The sequence below is a fragment of the Hylaeus anthracinus genome, unplaced genomic scaffold (assembly GCF_026225885.1).
Source record: "Hylaeus anthracinus isolate JK02 unplaced genomic scaffold, UHH_iyHylAnth1.0_haploid 3, whole genome shotgun sequence".
NCBI classification, from domain to species: Eukaryota; Metazoa; Arthropoda; class Insecta; order Hymenoptera; family Colletidae; genus Hylaeus; species Hylaeus anthracinus.
In genome coordinates this window covers 5,956,023-5,970,072 of record NW_026535284.1, presented here as the reverse complement: position 1 = coordinate 5,970,072, position 14,050 = coordinate 5,956,023, and the positions used below count along the sequence as shown (strand labels likewise).

The 14,050-nt window shown below is 39.8% G+C and overlaps 1 long non-coding RNA gene across 1 annotated transcript in view; it reads right to left on the bottom strand.

Annotated features, from left to right (window-relative positions):
- Positions 1-1,417: 1,417 nt before the first annotated feature.
- Positions 1,418-14,050, bottom strand: part of LOC128894086 (uncharacterized) — a 111,860-nt gene continuing 99,227 nt past the window's right edge. Inside the window, exon 4 of the long non-coding RNA XR_008461454.1 lies at positions 1,418-1,761. This is a non-coding gene — a long non-coding RNA (uncharacterized LOC128894086). The remainder of the gene's footprint in view (positions 1,762-14,050) is intronic.

Sequence of the window (14,050 nt, the reverse complement as noted above, 5' to 3'; positions counted from 1 at the left end):
GTGCGTGCGTGCGTGCGTGCGTGCGTGCGTGCGTGCGTGCGTGCGTGCGTGCGTGCGTACGTGCGTGTGTGTGTGTGTGAGTGACTGTAATTAAAAATCAGATTTCTTTTGTGAAGATAACTGCATTCAGTTCATTCGCCATCATCCTAGACTGTTTCCTTACATATTCTACAGATATTCAGCCCTCAAGCGGGATAACTTTACGCATAAAGTATCGAAAAATTTGATACGAGGACTCCAGGGGGCAAATAGCAATTGCCTTTCAACATTTGATGACTAGGCCGTTTAAAGCGACATTCGGTCGCCTGTCAGGAAATGTGACCTCCAAAAGAAAGAACAGAGGGCTTCATTGAGTCAGTGTAAAGTCACCTTCTAGGAAAAGTGTACTACTGTTGTCATTTTCACTTCATCACCCAAGTTTTTTCTTCTGTTATTAAAAACTCTATATCACATATACACTGCACTCATCCATGTACAATTCACTGTTACAGTTATTGTATTAAATAAATAACACCATTTGGGTATTCTTTAAGAAATATCAAAAGTTATTTCAAGGAACCAACACCTTCCACCAATGATGCCAAATCACTCAAGTTTCTTCATAACACCATTATAGTCTGCACACGTATTTCACAGAACCAACACTTCCCACCGATGATGCAATGCACGATCATCATCAGGGGATTCATACCACTCATTCGCAGAGGTGGCTCTTTGTTTCCCCCCAAAGGGGTACTCACGGCGGGAACCACGAGGAGGTTGACCACTTGCTCGACCATGACTACTTCCGAAACTGATCTCGGACACTAAAACTAGGTTCCGACATCTCGTTGTCTTTAGTTAGTCATGGCCACTCCCGCCAAAAAATATAAAACAACAGCCTCAGTCCAGGCTTTCAGGACTGGAAGTCAGAAACACCTTGACCAATAACTATAGAATCACATTCATTGGTTAAAATATGACGTTGCCATCTAGGCACAGGATCTTTATAAGAACTACATTTAAATTTCTTCAATTATTCCCGAATACGTTGATGTATAAATAACAAACATCCGAATCCCATTAAAGGAGTCTCGGTAGCATTCCCTTTTACGTAGATCCTCTTCGCCAAGGATTTTGTCGATAAAGAGGCAAGTGCGCGACGGGTTATACGAGTATGTCATCCCGTTAATCCAAACCCTGTACGTTTCAAAACATCAATTTAACGATGAGCAAGTTCACGAAAGCTGTAAGACAAATTACAAGAAGGAGACGCAGCGACGAAACCGCTCGAATAACAAAGGCAGCTGAACGTTTCGTTCCCCTACGCGGCGGTGACTGTCGTCGGGCGATCGTGCGGGACGCAAAACAGTCGTTTCGCGAAAATCCCCGAAGCGTGTCATTCGAGCTTTAGGGAACCTGTTGCGCGGCTCTATCTGGATTCTCTCTCACCTACCACCCTACTTTCCTCCCGCGCCACCCACTCTTGCCTTCGATTTTGCACTCTGGTTGTGTACACGTACACCGCGGCAAGTACTTTCGGAATACTCGATCCGACCTGAAGAACAAGGAGGGAGACAGTGGGAGAAAGATGAGGCGTGTGCTGTCTTATACCAAACTTCGCGGCCTACGCCGAGAGGATTAACCGACGCGGCGCCACTTGTCAGGTTGGCCGTCCTTCGGCCTATTCCTTTCCAATGGAGTCGTGCCTGCTTCGTTCGCTCTGCTGTACAATTTCAAGCTCTTCTTCTGCATGTACTCCCATGGGAACCGCTTGCTCTTCTGCTGAAAAAGAAAAACATTGAAATCTTTAATTGAAAGGTGTTCAAGATTCCAAAGCAGCGTAGAGGAAATAGGAATTACAAAGGGCAGACAGTATTTTGAAACATTTTGGAATAATAAATAGAGAAGTAAATATGTACCTTGGTTTAATAAATACAAGAGAATATTAAGCAGAGAAGTTATTAGAGCCATTTCACGAATCAGAGCGAATTATTATAATTTAAAAGAATCGCTAGCGCGTAAAAATATTATAGAAAATGGAAGATGTGATTGTGGTATGGGAAAAGAGACTATAAACCATGTGGTTTTTGAATGTCCTTTACACAATTCTCATAGACTAGAGTTCAGAGAAAAGCTGAAAAAGGAAATAGAAGAGGTAGGAGAGGATGTATATACGTTAATCATTCTGGATAAACGAAAGATATATAGAGCGATATATCAAGTTCCCAAAAGCGGCGAATTTAGAAATATGAGTAGAATGGAAGATGATTCACCTTTATGTTATTTTGATAAGACTCTTTGTTCTTCTAATTTTCTAATATTATATATAGCTATGTAATTAATGTGTAGAACTGGTAAATTGTAAACACGTACGTGTAAGACTGATGAAATGTAAACACGTATGTGTAAGACTTGGGATCTGCACAAGCAAGACCGAACCAGGAAAATATTAACAGTCCGACAGGACTATCACTCAAACAATGTTACAGGAAAAGTGTAAACGGTTCATTAGGACCACACTATAAATGAAGATAATTGAATTGAAGGTGTTCAAGATGGCAACGGTGGTAAACTAATGTTCAGATGAGATGAAACTACGAGAAAGAAACTTAGGTGTATTAGCCCTTTGCACTCGAGAGGTGATTCTCAGTCACCATTAGGTTTCACGTAGCAAATCTACGATACCTAATGTTTCTTTAGATTTAATTTCTTTGGAGCTCCAAGTGTCAATAAAATGACTGTCGGCGAGGTAAAGGTGGCCTTAATTTCAAATCTAGATAGGTTAGAATTCATATTTCCTTTAGTTAAGATAACTCTGCCTTCTTCTCATCCTCCGTCAAAATCCAGCAGCAAACATTCCAAATTTCTTCCTTCGATAACTGATGATTTCATCCTGACCAGTCATCCCGGACCTCGACCTCGCTACCTCTCCTCTTTCGACCACTAAACTTAAGATAATTCCTAGCCTTCCATTTTCTATCTCTTCCGAACCTACAAAGCCCACTACTTTTCCCTTTGACCAGAGAATTGTCCAAACCGTCTCAACACGAGGACCTATAGTCAGTACCACGCGTATACTTTTGTTAACTTGGTTCAATTTCGCTCGACGTTGTACTTGTTAACTAATAATAAAGTAACGAATCAAGCGGAATACAAGAGCAATAGAATGCTAAGAAACATCTCGAGTTGCTGGCAGATACCAGAAAAAAAGGCCTCGAGTGCAAAGGGTTAATAGAGAATAAAGATCGTCCAGACCATAAATGTTGGATCGTGTTAGGTCTTTTTGCAGAGAAGTGATCGAAAACGACGTAAACAGCGGAATGGTTTCTCCGCGCTTCGAAACAGTCCTTCACAATGGCAGTCGGACACGCAATTACATTCCAGTAGACTCACTAAACAACGCAGGACAAATAAATCAGACTATTATGGAAGTGTTAACCAGGCCAAGTACACACGGTGTTCATCCCAACAGTATTTAGTTTCAAACGCTAATGGCGGTTACCGCGTGAACACACGCAATAGCGACGCACAAAGGCTACTGTTTCGACTAAAAACCCCGCCGTCATCCAAATCATCGAAAGTTGAATCCTCTGCAGATTATCTCGTTAATGCGGACATTAGTCGCAAAACGATTTAACCGAAGGCATAGTAATCGATCTAATAGGAAGACATTATACTTTGGTACCAAATAACCAGGCTCGTGACAGAAGAGAGGTGAAAGGGCACGTGACACTAAGGCGCCATTTATAACTTCTCTAAGAGGTGGACAATTATTCCAATCACTTTTTTAGGACTACTGCAAGCATTTGGCATTAGGCTACTAAATCAAGCCTTTGGCATTAGGCATTTATCGTTATAAGAAATTCATTTATAAAGGTGGAGGTGCAGAGGTTCATTAAGAGATCATAAAACAAAAGTGAACCCTTTCTGAACGTCTGAAGAAACTTTTGAACCGCGCCTGAGAGCTTTGAGACAGCGATTAAATTCCTCGTAAAGGAAATTCCTTGCCCTCATTAAATGGCTGTGCGTGGACCCTCGCTAGGGCCACTTAAAGAGGATCAGCTGTTTTCAGGAAACCCACCCGACCATATTTATCCTTCAGATCAAAAGAGAATCAAGAGTAAGTCTTGTTGATCGGGGGAGATCTCTTAAAACAACGGCAAAGGCAGGCATCGAGGGACATCCACGACACACACAGACGATAAAAAGGGAGATCAGGTGGCACGTGACCTTTGCCCTGAAAAGGCGACGTCGAGAAGTCGCGACGAAGGACAGCCACAGGAACAACACGACGGCTTCCCGTGACTTTGGGGGCATTCTCACGGATATGGGTTAACCTACACCGAGGGGGGACGAACACAAACAACGAGACGACGCGGCAAGCGGGGAGCAGTCGTCACCGGCGTAACCTACATTTACCATCGGAGTGAAGAGCGATCCGTGTCTACATATACGTGCGCTACACGTGCAACAGCCCGAAGGCGGTCGAGGGACCATTGCTCCGGCATCCACTTCCACGGTTATGAATGGAGAAACTTCTGCTCTCGTGGGCTCGCGTAAACGTTAACACGCCGACCGTACACATAAGGGCCAGACCCGCTACGAAGAAAGGGATTCGGTGTGTCCTCTTTCGCTCTCGCTCGCTCTTCCTCTTCCTCTTCGTGTCCAGGGCAAAAGGAGCGCGAAGACACCGTGGGAGGGGGCCCATGAATGCGCCAGGCGGCTTAGCCCGCAAGATCTGCGGGCATTAGGCGTGTACTTGTGACGCACACGAAAGCACCGCCGCCCTTTCGCGACCGTTTATCCGGCGCATATATAAATATCTAGCTCCGCGTACGCGCGCGCCTTCCTCGTCGCCGAGGACCCCGTGTATGCATAAGTATACGCGGGAAAGGAGGTGAACGTGCACGCTCCTGTGCAAATATACTTTGTTTACGGTTGTGTTGGCGGATCAGAGACGTGTTGGCGAGTGTGGCTGTTGGCTATATAACGGTGGCCGGGGCGCGCGCGCGGGGGGGGGGGGGGAGAGAAAAGAGGCGGAGAGAGATGAGAAACGTACACGTACACGAAACGACCATCACCGGGGAACAATGCAATAAGCAACAGGTACGTGTATGTGCATATAGTTATGTGCCCGCTCACGTACGTGTGTGTGTGTCCGGTATGTACCCCGTATGTACCGGGCTCACCCTATGTAGGTATCAAAGCTCAATGCGCCTCCTCTTTTTCTCCTTCTCCCCGTTCACTCCACGGACCCCCTCATTCTTTGTCTCTCGCTCTTTTTCCCACCGTGACGTACGTACAACCGTTCATCCCTTTTATCGCCGACTCCCGTTGTCTCTCTCAACCGTCCTTCCCCGCTCCGCGTGAATGATTCGCAAATGCGGCCGGCGGCCACCGCAACGCTGGACGCGCATTAAATTGAGCGGAAGGAGCGAGCCCAATGCCAAGGTTCTTCCGCGTTTCTCCAGGCTCGTAACCGAGGAACAGAGACGAACGACGACGTCTGAAGGACAGAGGGAGGGCGATGATACGATCCAGGGAGAAAGAGGTTGGTGGAAGAGAGAGTCTCAGCCGCGCGACCCGTCGACAGCTGTCTTTGAACGGACGACGGGTAGGAAAGAGGAAACCACGAGACCAAGGAGCTCTTGGTGGGCAAAATTGTATGCGAAATTCGTTGTAATTCAGAGGTGTGTTAGCTTAGCTGGGACACTTGACCCCCAGGTGTTGGTCTAATATGAGCACTATGCGATTCACATTTATGTAGCTCAAACTTGATGAGAGAGTACAGACCATCGTGTGGTATAGAACATTTTTCGCGATTTAGAAGTACGTTAGCTCAGTTTTGACACTTTTTGATTTCTAGAGCCTAGTTGAGTATGAGCACTACGAATTTCTAGTTTGTGTGACTCAAAATTGATGGATGAAATCAGGTCTACAAGGTGATGTAGTATATGCGTTGTGATTTAGAAGTACATTAGCTCAGTTTTGACACTTCTTGAATTCTAGAACCTAGTTGAGTATGAGCACTACGAATTTCTAGTTTGTGTAGCTGAAAATTGATGGATGAAATCAGGTCTACAAGGTGGTATGGTAAATTTGTTGTAATTCAAAGCTTCGTTAACTTAGCTGGGACACTTGACCCCCAGGGGTTGGTCTAATATGAGCACTATGCGATTCAGATTTATGTAGCTCAAACTTGATGAGAGAGTACAGACCATCGTGTGGTACAGAACATTTTTCGGAATTTAGAAGTACGTTAGCTCAGTTTTGACACTTCTTGATTTCTAGAGCCTAGTTGAGTATGAGCACTACGAGTTTCTAGTTTGTGTGGCTGAAATTTGATGGATGAATGCAGGTCCACCAGGTGGTATGATAAATTCCTTATAATTAAGAGGTGTGATCTAATATAAGCACTGTCTCTTGTATGTTTACCGTTTTACATGGCTCAAAATTGATGAAATAGTCCAGGACCACCAGTTGCTATAGTATATGCGTTGTAATTTAGAACTGTATTAGCTTACTCACTTTTTAACACTGGCTCCAATATAAGCATTGTGAGTTTCAGCTTTGCCTAGTTGAAAATTTGTATTCCACTTGAAATTTGTTACGTATTACGCTCCAATAATTATTTGTTTGTCCCGTGTAGAGGAGTGAGAGGGAGAGATGCATCATATAGACATCGACGTCATTCTTTATGAATTGCCGCATTTTACCGTCCGGCTAATTATTTCCATTAACTTGCGGTAAGCCCAAATAAAATATGTATCGATTCCCACCTCCCCCCCCCCTCGCTCACCCCTCGATAACGGAATTGTAACGTGGTCGCCGGCCACTATTCTGTACGTATCGAATTAATGAAGTTGGTAATCGGCGTTGCCAGATTCTGACTTTCGTTCGCAGCTCGACAAAAGGTAATTACTGCGGCCAGATACATGGGCGTGGGCGTGATTAATTATCGCGGGAGAGCGACGAACTCACGCCTTTACTGGCATACGCAGAGAAATTTATGGAACCATGTACTTTGTGCTGTTTGGGAAATAATACCTGGTTTAATTACGAAACAGGCGTGCACGCACGTCTGCAATTAAGGAGAAATAAAATGACGATAACGAACGGGGAGACCATTACGCGATAGATGCCCACCCGATAACTGTGGTCCCGTCCCCGAATGTTTTTCCAAACTCGCTACGGCGCGACCTTTTGTGGCCACCAATTACCGCCCGACGCGTAATTATTGAAAGGTATTAAGAGGTCGCAATGGCAACGATGACGACGATTAACGTTACCTTGTCACGCGACGAAGCAGTTGTTCCGTCAAGTTTCTGATAATACAGTAAAGTCTCCATAAATGCACAAGCTAGGGACTGAACTTGTGCATTTATAGAGACTTCGCTGTAGTGATAATTGGTGTTGTTATTGGGGTTGGGGGTTGGATGGCGATAAACGGGCAGTGTGAATGTTGATATAAGTCCATTCTCAAGCATCGTACTTTGATACCAAGTTGTGACAAAGAAGGGGTAAGAGGAGCATGTGTCCCTGGGCGCCATGTTTTGAATCCTCTCAAAGTGGCATAATGATTCTCTAAGTACCCAAGACCTCCTCTAAGCGGCATGTCCCTTCCAAGAGACTCTATCTCGGATCGACCTTACATGCATTCGAAATGTGTGTGTTTGTGATTTCTCTATAACTCCTGTTACTCTTTATACGCCAACGACAAGTACAGGTTAAATTATTTGAAAAAATATTAGCCTTAATTATTAACCCTTTGCACTCGAGGCCTTTTTTTCTGGTATCTGTCAGTAACTCGAGATGCTTTCTTAGCATTCTATTGTCATGAATGCTAAGCTTAGATTGTCTTCGAAAATGAAATCCTTAATTTAAGATTTGAGAATCAGGTCACCTTTACTTCAACAAGCCCTAAAATCATTTTATTGACACATCGAGTTCCAAAGAAATGAAATGAACCTAAAGAAAACCTAGTCACCTCTCGAGTGCAAAGGGTTAATATTATTATTAAGCAACGTTAGATTTTGCGTTGCTCACGTGAACTCGGAAATTCCCACTAACATGTTACAAGAACTTTTATATTTTCTACATACACTACCGTATTCCTATAAAAATATGCAAAAGTATTGTTCAAGGCATATACTTTTAACTCATGTATAAGATATTTACACTAAACATTAGATACCATAAAAAAAAATTCGGAAAAGTTAGCTTTTTCGCGTTTGGCCTGAGGGACTGCCCCTCGGGGTTAAACGTTTGGTGCAATCCAATTATTAATAAACGTTCCCTTCGATCCTCTGCACGGAACCCCTGACCTCGGTTACCATTCCCTAATAGGCGCTACATCATTGTCACGGGTAAAGCGGAGGCTTTGCGTGTCATGGAAATTGACGCTAAATCATACGAGTGCGCTGATCCTTATCCCAGACGTTCGGGTCGTCGTTTGTACGCACGTAGGTGAACGGGTGACGTTCTGAAACGATTATGTGTGCGCGTATGTGTGTGCACTTAGTGGCAGACCGTACGTTGTACTGTTATGCGTTGGCATGCGTGACGCAACAGGAAAGTGCGATGCGCACCGACTTCCCAGTGCCGCGTTGAAATTATTTGGAACAGTTTATCGCTCTCATCCTGAACGAGGATAAGGAAAACGTATTTCCAAAAGAAGATTTTCGCGTTCCTCGTGTAATTGCGGGTGGCGTTAATCTCCTGTGTCGCTGATTGCATGCCAGCAGACGTAATTTTGTAAAGTAGATTGGAAGAAGTTTGATGGATAAGATTGTCAATATCAGAATTTTTCAAGGGTTTTAGATGGCTCAAAATTGATGAAATAGTCTAGGACTATCAATTGCTATAGTATATGCCTCGTAATTTAGAGATTTGACGGATAAGATTGTCAATATCAGAATTTCCCAAGAGTTTATACTGTTTTTGGAGAAAAAATGTTCACTTAATACAAGCACTGTCTCTTCTATGTTTGGCGTTTTAGGTGGTTCAAAATTGATGAAATAATCCAGGACCACCAGTTGCAATAGTTTATGTGCTGTGATTTAGAAGTTTGATGGATAAAATTGTCAATATCAGAATTTTTCAAGGGTGTATACTGTTTTTTGAGGGAAAAGTACATTAACTCACTTTCAACACTTCTTGAATTCTAGACCCTAGTTGAATATGGCCATTACGAGTTTCTAGCTTGTGTGGCTGAAAATTGATGGATGAATTCAGGTCCACCAGGTGGGTATGATAAATTCGTTATAATTCAGAGGTGTGTTAGCTTAACTTGGCTACGTCTTAATCTCTAGACGCTGATCTAATATAAGCACTGTCGCTTCTATGTTTGGCGTTTTAAGTGGTTCAAAATTGATGAAATAATCCAGGACCACCAGTTGCTATAGTATATGCGTTGTAATTTAGAACTGTATTAGCTTACTCACTTTTTAACACTGGCTCCAATATAAGCATTGTGAGTTTTAGCTTTGCCTAGTTGAAAATTGAAAATTCCACTTGAAATTTGTTACGTATTGTTTGAAGTTATCCCATTATTAGAGAAATCATTCTACTAGACTTTTTCTGTCATATATGTTGTTCCTTAAATACACATTTTGGGACTAATGTCATTAATAGACTGCGGATCTTTATGCATTTATAGGAAATTTGAATGTCCAAGAACCTAAAAAATGCAAACAATATGCAAAAATATAATAAAGATTTAAAGTAAAGTTCATGTCGTAATATTTGCAGAATAAAATCAATTTCTATACAGGATCAATTTTTGTAAACACATTCGCGAAGATTTTATTTTGCATAAAGATCCGCAGTCTAGTCATTAATATAAAAATTAATCATAGACAGGTTATGTCTATGTCTATTAAGAAACTATAATCATGCAGCCTCAAACTATTATTTACATAAAACACTATAAGAAATCGTAGCTTGTTTAAAATGACAAAGTTGTCATTCTTACAAGAATTATTAAATGCCTAGACAGATGCCCACCTGCCAGACGTCGAAACTTGTACGCTCGGAGATATCCTTCATTCTAGAAATGCACGAAACGTGTCCACGAGGAAGACGATCATTTCAAGGCTTATGATGCACAAGACAGGTGCGCACACACGTTTCCTGCATCTGTAATGGTGGAACGATATTTCTGCGCTGTGTGTGTACAAGCAATCTACATTCCTATACCCAACACTTCCCGAAACTGCTCGGAGCAAACGACTCTTCACATTATCTGCGCCTGGAGAAAGGATCCTGACAGAGATAAGGCACGCGCCAAGGTGATATTACTAACTAGAAAAGTAATTTTTATATCCTTTCCTTTGCCTATGTGCAAGCATTTTTTGTATACTGATGACAACCGTTTCGAGAATAACGGAGCCAAACACGACGTCATTCGGATGATTTGTGATTATTATTCCTAGTTGATCATTATTTTAGTCACTTTAGATGTGATTATGCACACGAAGAATTTTCCTAAACGGGGTTTTAGAATTTTATTTTTTAATAATAATGTAGATCAGTCTAGTCGATGTGGGCAATTAGAAATTTTTTAAATCAGATATATTCCATATTATTTCAAAGCACAAGAATTGTGTACACTAACATACCGTGGGTCTAGAATGTATTCGTACACAGATCAATTTTCCAAAAAACTTTTCTGTGAAATTGTAGTTTCTTAACTTCTTTTTTTATAATCAATGATATTTTACATATTCTCGGAAATCTCTAAGATATATATAGTCCAAACAACATTTACTAGTCAATATAATTTGTGACATTAACGAAAAGATGCGAAAAGTGGGTAAAGGTATAGAAGCAATAAGTATTTGTACGATTCTTATGACGAACCATTTACAGCAAAGTTTGTAACGTAGACACGTTAGTTTATTGTTCCGTACGAATTAGAAAATCATATTTCCAGTAAAGTACTTTTAAACAGTTGTGCTTCAATATTTATTGTTTCAACATTTCTATCGATTAATTGTTTTTTTCTTGTTAATTTCGCGACTTACATAAATAGCTATTTTTTTTTTTTGTAATCTATCTATCCTAGAGATTTCCGAGAATATGTAGAATGTCATTGTTTATAAAAAATAAGTTAATAAATTACACTTTTACACAGTTTTTTTTGGAAATTGATCGGTGTACGAAGACTTTCTACACCCACTGTATATACGTATTGAGTATATTATGGATGTGTGTAGATGGCATAAGCGTTGGTTCCAGTTCCAGTTATTTATTTAAGCGCGTCAGATAATCTCTTGACATTTGCACTATTCCTTTCTACACTTTATAAAAATATAAACTTTTTGTTACAGCTCATAAACATTTTAGATATTTCTATTACCGTTTCTAATATTTTATATATTATCACAAGTTTCTTAGGAAATACTAAAATACAAAATTAAAATATATATAAAAACGCAAACAAAAACAGATTTCTTTATTTAACCTACACCTATTATCTTGTTTTTGATTTATGATTGTATTTTCCTTTAACTATTTTATCTAACGCAGTAGCCTATTCTGTCTTTTCTTATTCTATAATCACATTATCTTATTTATACTTTGTACTTTAGTTGTGTCCGTAAGGAGTCAAAGTTTGTATTATTATTATTTTTTTTTAATCTATTATACTCTAACTTTAATATTAGTTTTTATATCACTTTTTTTATTTCATTAAGGAATGCTCTAATTGTTTTGTAGACTTTAACACTATTCAGTCTTAATAAGCTATATACTGATTCGCCTGCTTTGGCTATTTCTTTTCTTAGTTTACTATATATTAAGTCTCTTTCCCAATTGTACAGTCCACACTCGAATATTACATGGTCTATACCTTCTTTCCCTTGACCACAGTCGCACATTGGTTCGTTTGTTATATCTGTCCTTGCTAGAGAAGCTTTATTTAAGGCATTAGCGTTGGCTATCTCGTACACGATGTGTATAAAAGTTGTATGTATTAATCTATATCATGACCTATATTAATCTTAGTATAATAAACATAATATTGAAAATAACTTTGGACGTATCAATACAATGGACAATATTGCATTTTCTATACCTTTTACTCGAACAAAAAATGTCTATCATCTTGTACTCATAACTCGTGATTCTCATTCGGATAAGAAGTCTCTCCCTTCATCAAGCACTGCACGTTATTAAATACGATCTCGCTATCATTAAATCTACCAGAGAATGACAATTCGAGCAAACACTCTAGTATAAATATCGCCGAGATACTAATGGTCCGTGTCTCCTCGCGAATACCTACGATGCCTAAGTCTTCCACACCCCCGTCCTCGCGATAGACTGAGAGTTTCTCTCCAACAAGTCGCCGTAATTAAAGGAATACTCCTTAATTAAAGTAAAATATCAAACAATAAAATTAATCGTCGGGTTATCTCCCCACGAGCGTGCGTAATTATATTAACGCAAGTAATGAGCCCTCGCGTTCTTCGACCGAAACGTGTACTTGTGCGTGTTCGAGGGAGCGTCGAGACGTCGGTGTTCGAGCTGCTCGCCGCCAGCGTCGGAGCAGCTGCTAGGTACAAGGCAGCTGGAGGAGCATATAGTCGGGTAAGTGCGTTTAATGTGCGTCTCGGAGTTCATTTTTGTCCGCGTTTGTCTTCCATCGGGGAAGGGGCGAAACCTTCCTCTGAATAATGCTCAACGAACATAAGCAACGTGTGGCGATTTTATTCGCGACGTTTATTCAACCGATTGGTCCAATTTTTAATTATTCGGAGTATGATATATCATTCTATTACTCGTATTTAAATTTTTTTTTCAAGGTATGATGAATAAAAAATGTATTATGGATTTAAAAAATAAAGAGTCGTTAGGAATAATTTTACCAAGCTGGTCAATTTGATGCATGCACTTTTTTATAAGTCACTCCATTATTAACAATGCGACCACAGCAATTTTTGGAGCAATTATTGCAATAAGGAATTAATTTACTCTTCCTTTCCCGAGTAATATAATAATGGATTTAGTAGGTGGGCTGGAAAATAATGTCGTTTTTACAATTTTAAATGTTTGTTTTTTCTCTCATCAGCTCATTGCTCGCCGCAATTTTTGGAGCAACTATTGCAATAAAAAATTAATTTACTCTTCCTTTCCTGAATAATATAATAATGGATATATGTATAACGGATACATTAGATGGGCTGGAAAATAATATCGTTTTTGCAATTTTATATGTTTGTCTTTTCACTCATCAGCTCATTGATTTTTATCAATCTGGCATTGGAAATTTGCACACTAGATGGCAAAAGGCTGTTGATAACGAGGACGATTATGTAATTGTTTAAAAATAGAAATTTATTAAAAATTCGTTTAAATTTAATGTAAAAGAAACGACATTACTTTCCAGTGTACCTAATATAATATATCCATATATACAATAGATAAAAACAATCTGTGGCAATTTTATTTTCATTCTACAATTAAAACTCTAATTATTCCTTAACGAGTAGACATTAATCCCTTATTTATCATTTGAATAACGTTATTTGATCAATAACAACATACAACTGCATACGTTCACGTTGAAATAAAGACAAATCATTATATATATATTTTTTTTTTAATTACTTTGTTTAAGGTCAGACCAACTACATGGTTATTAGTGACCACGTTAATGTCAAAATACAATTACCATTTATTAAATTATTACATATTTCGTTAATATATCTACTAGATTGAGAAATTCGTTTCTACTGTTGAGAATCGCCTGCATATTATTTAAAAGTTTGAATTCTACTCGATCGTGCTGCATTCCTTGACATTCTTCAATTAAATGTTTAACTGTGAGAGGTTCGTCACAAAAGGTGCATGATGCTGGCTGTGATTTTGTTATTTTGTAACAATGGGTTAGATTTGTGTGGCCAATTCTCAAACTTGTTATTGCTATTTGTAGTCTTCTGTTTGGTAGGGCTCAGAGTTGTATCGTTAGTTAAATCATTATATATTGTATACAAGATTTCTTGCGAAATTCTTATCTGAATAAAAATTTCGAATAACGAATAAAAGATAAACACCTGACATATCA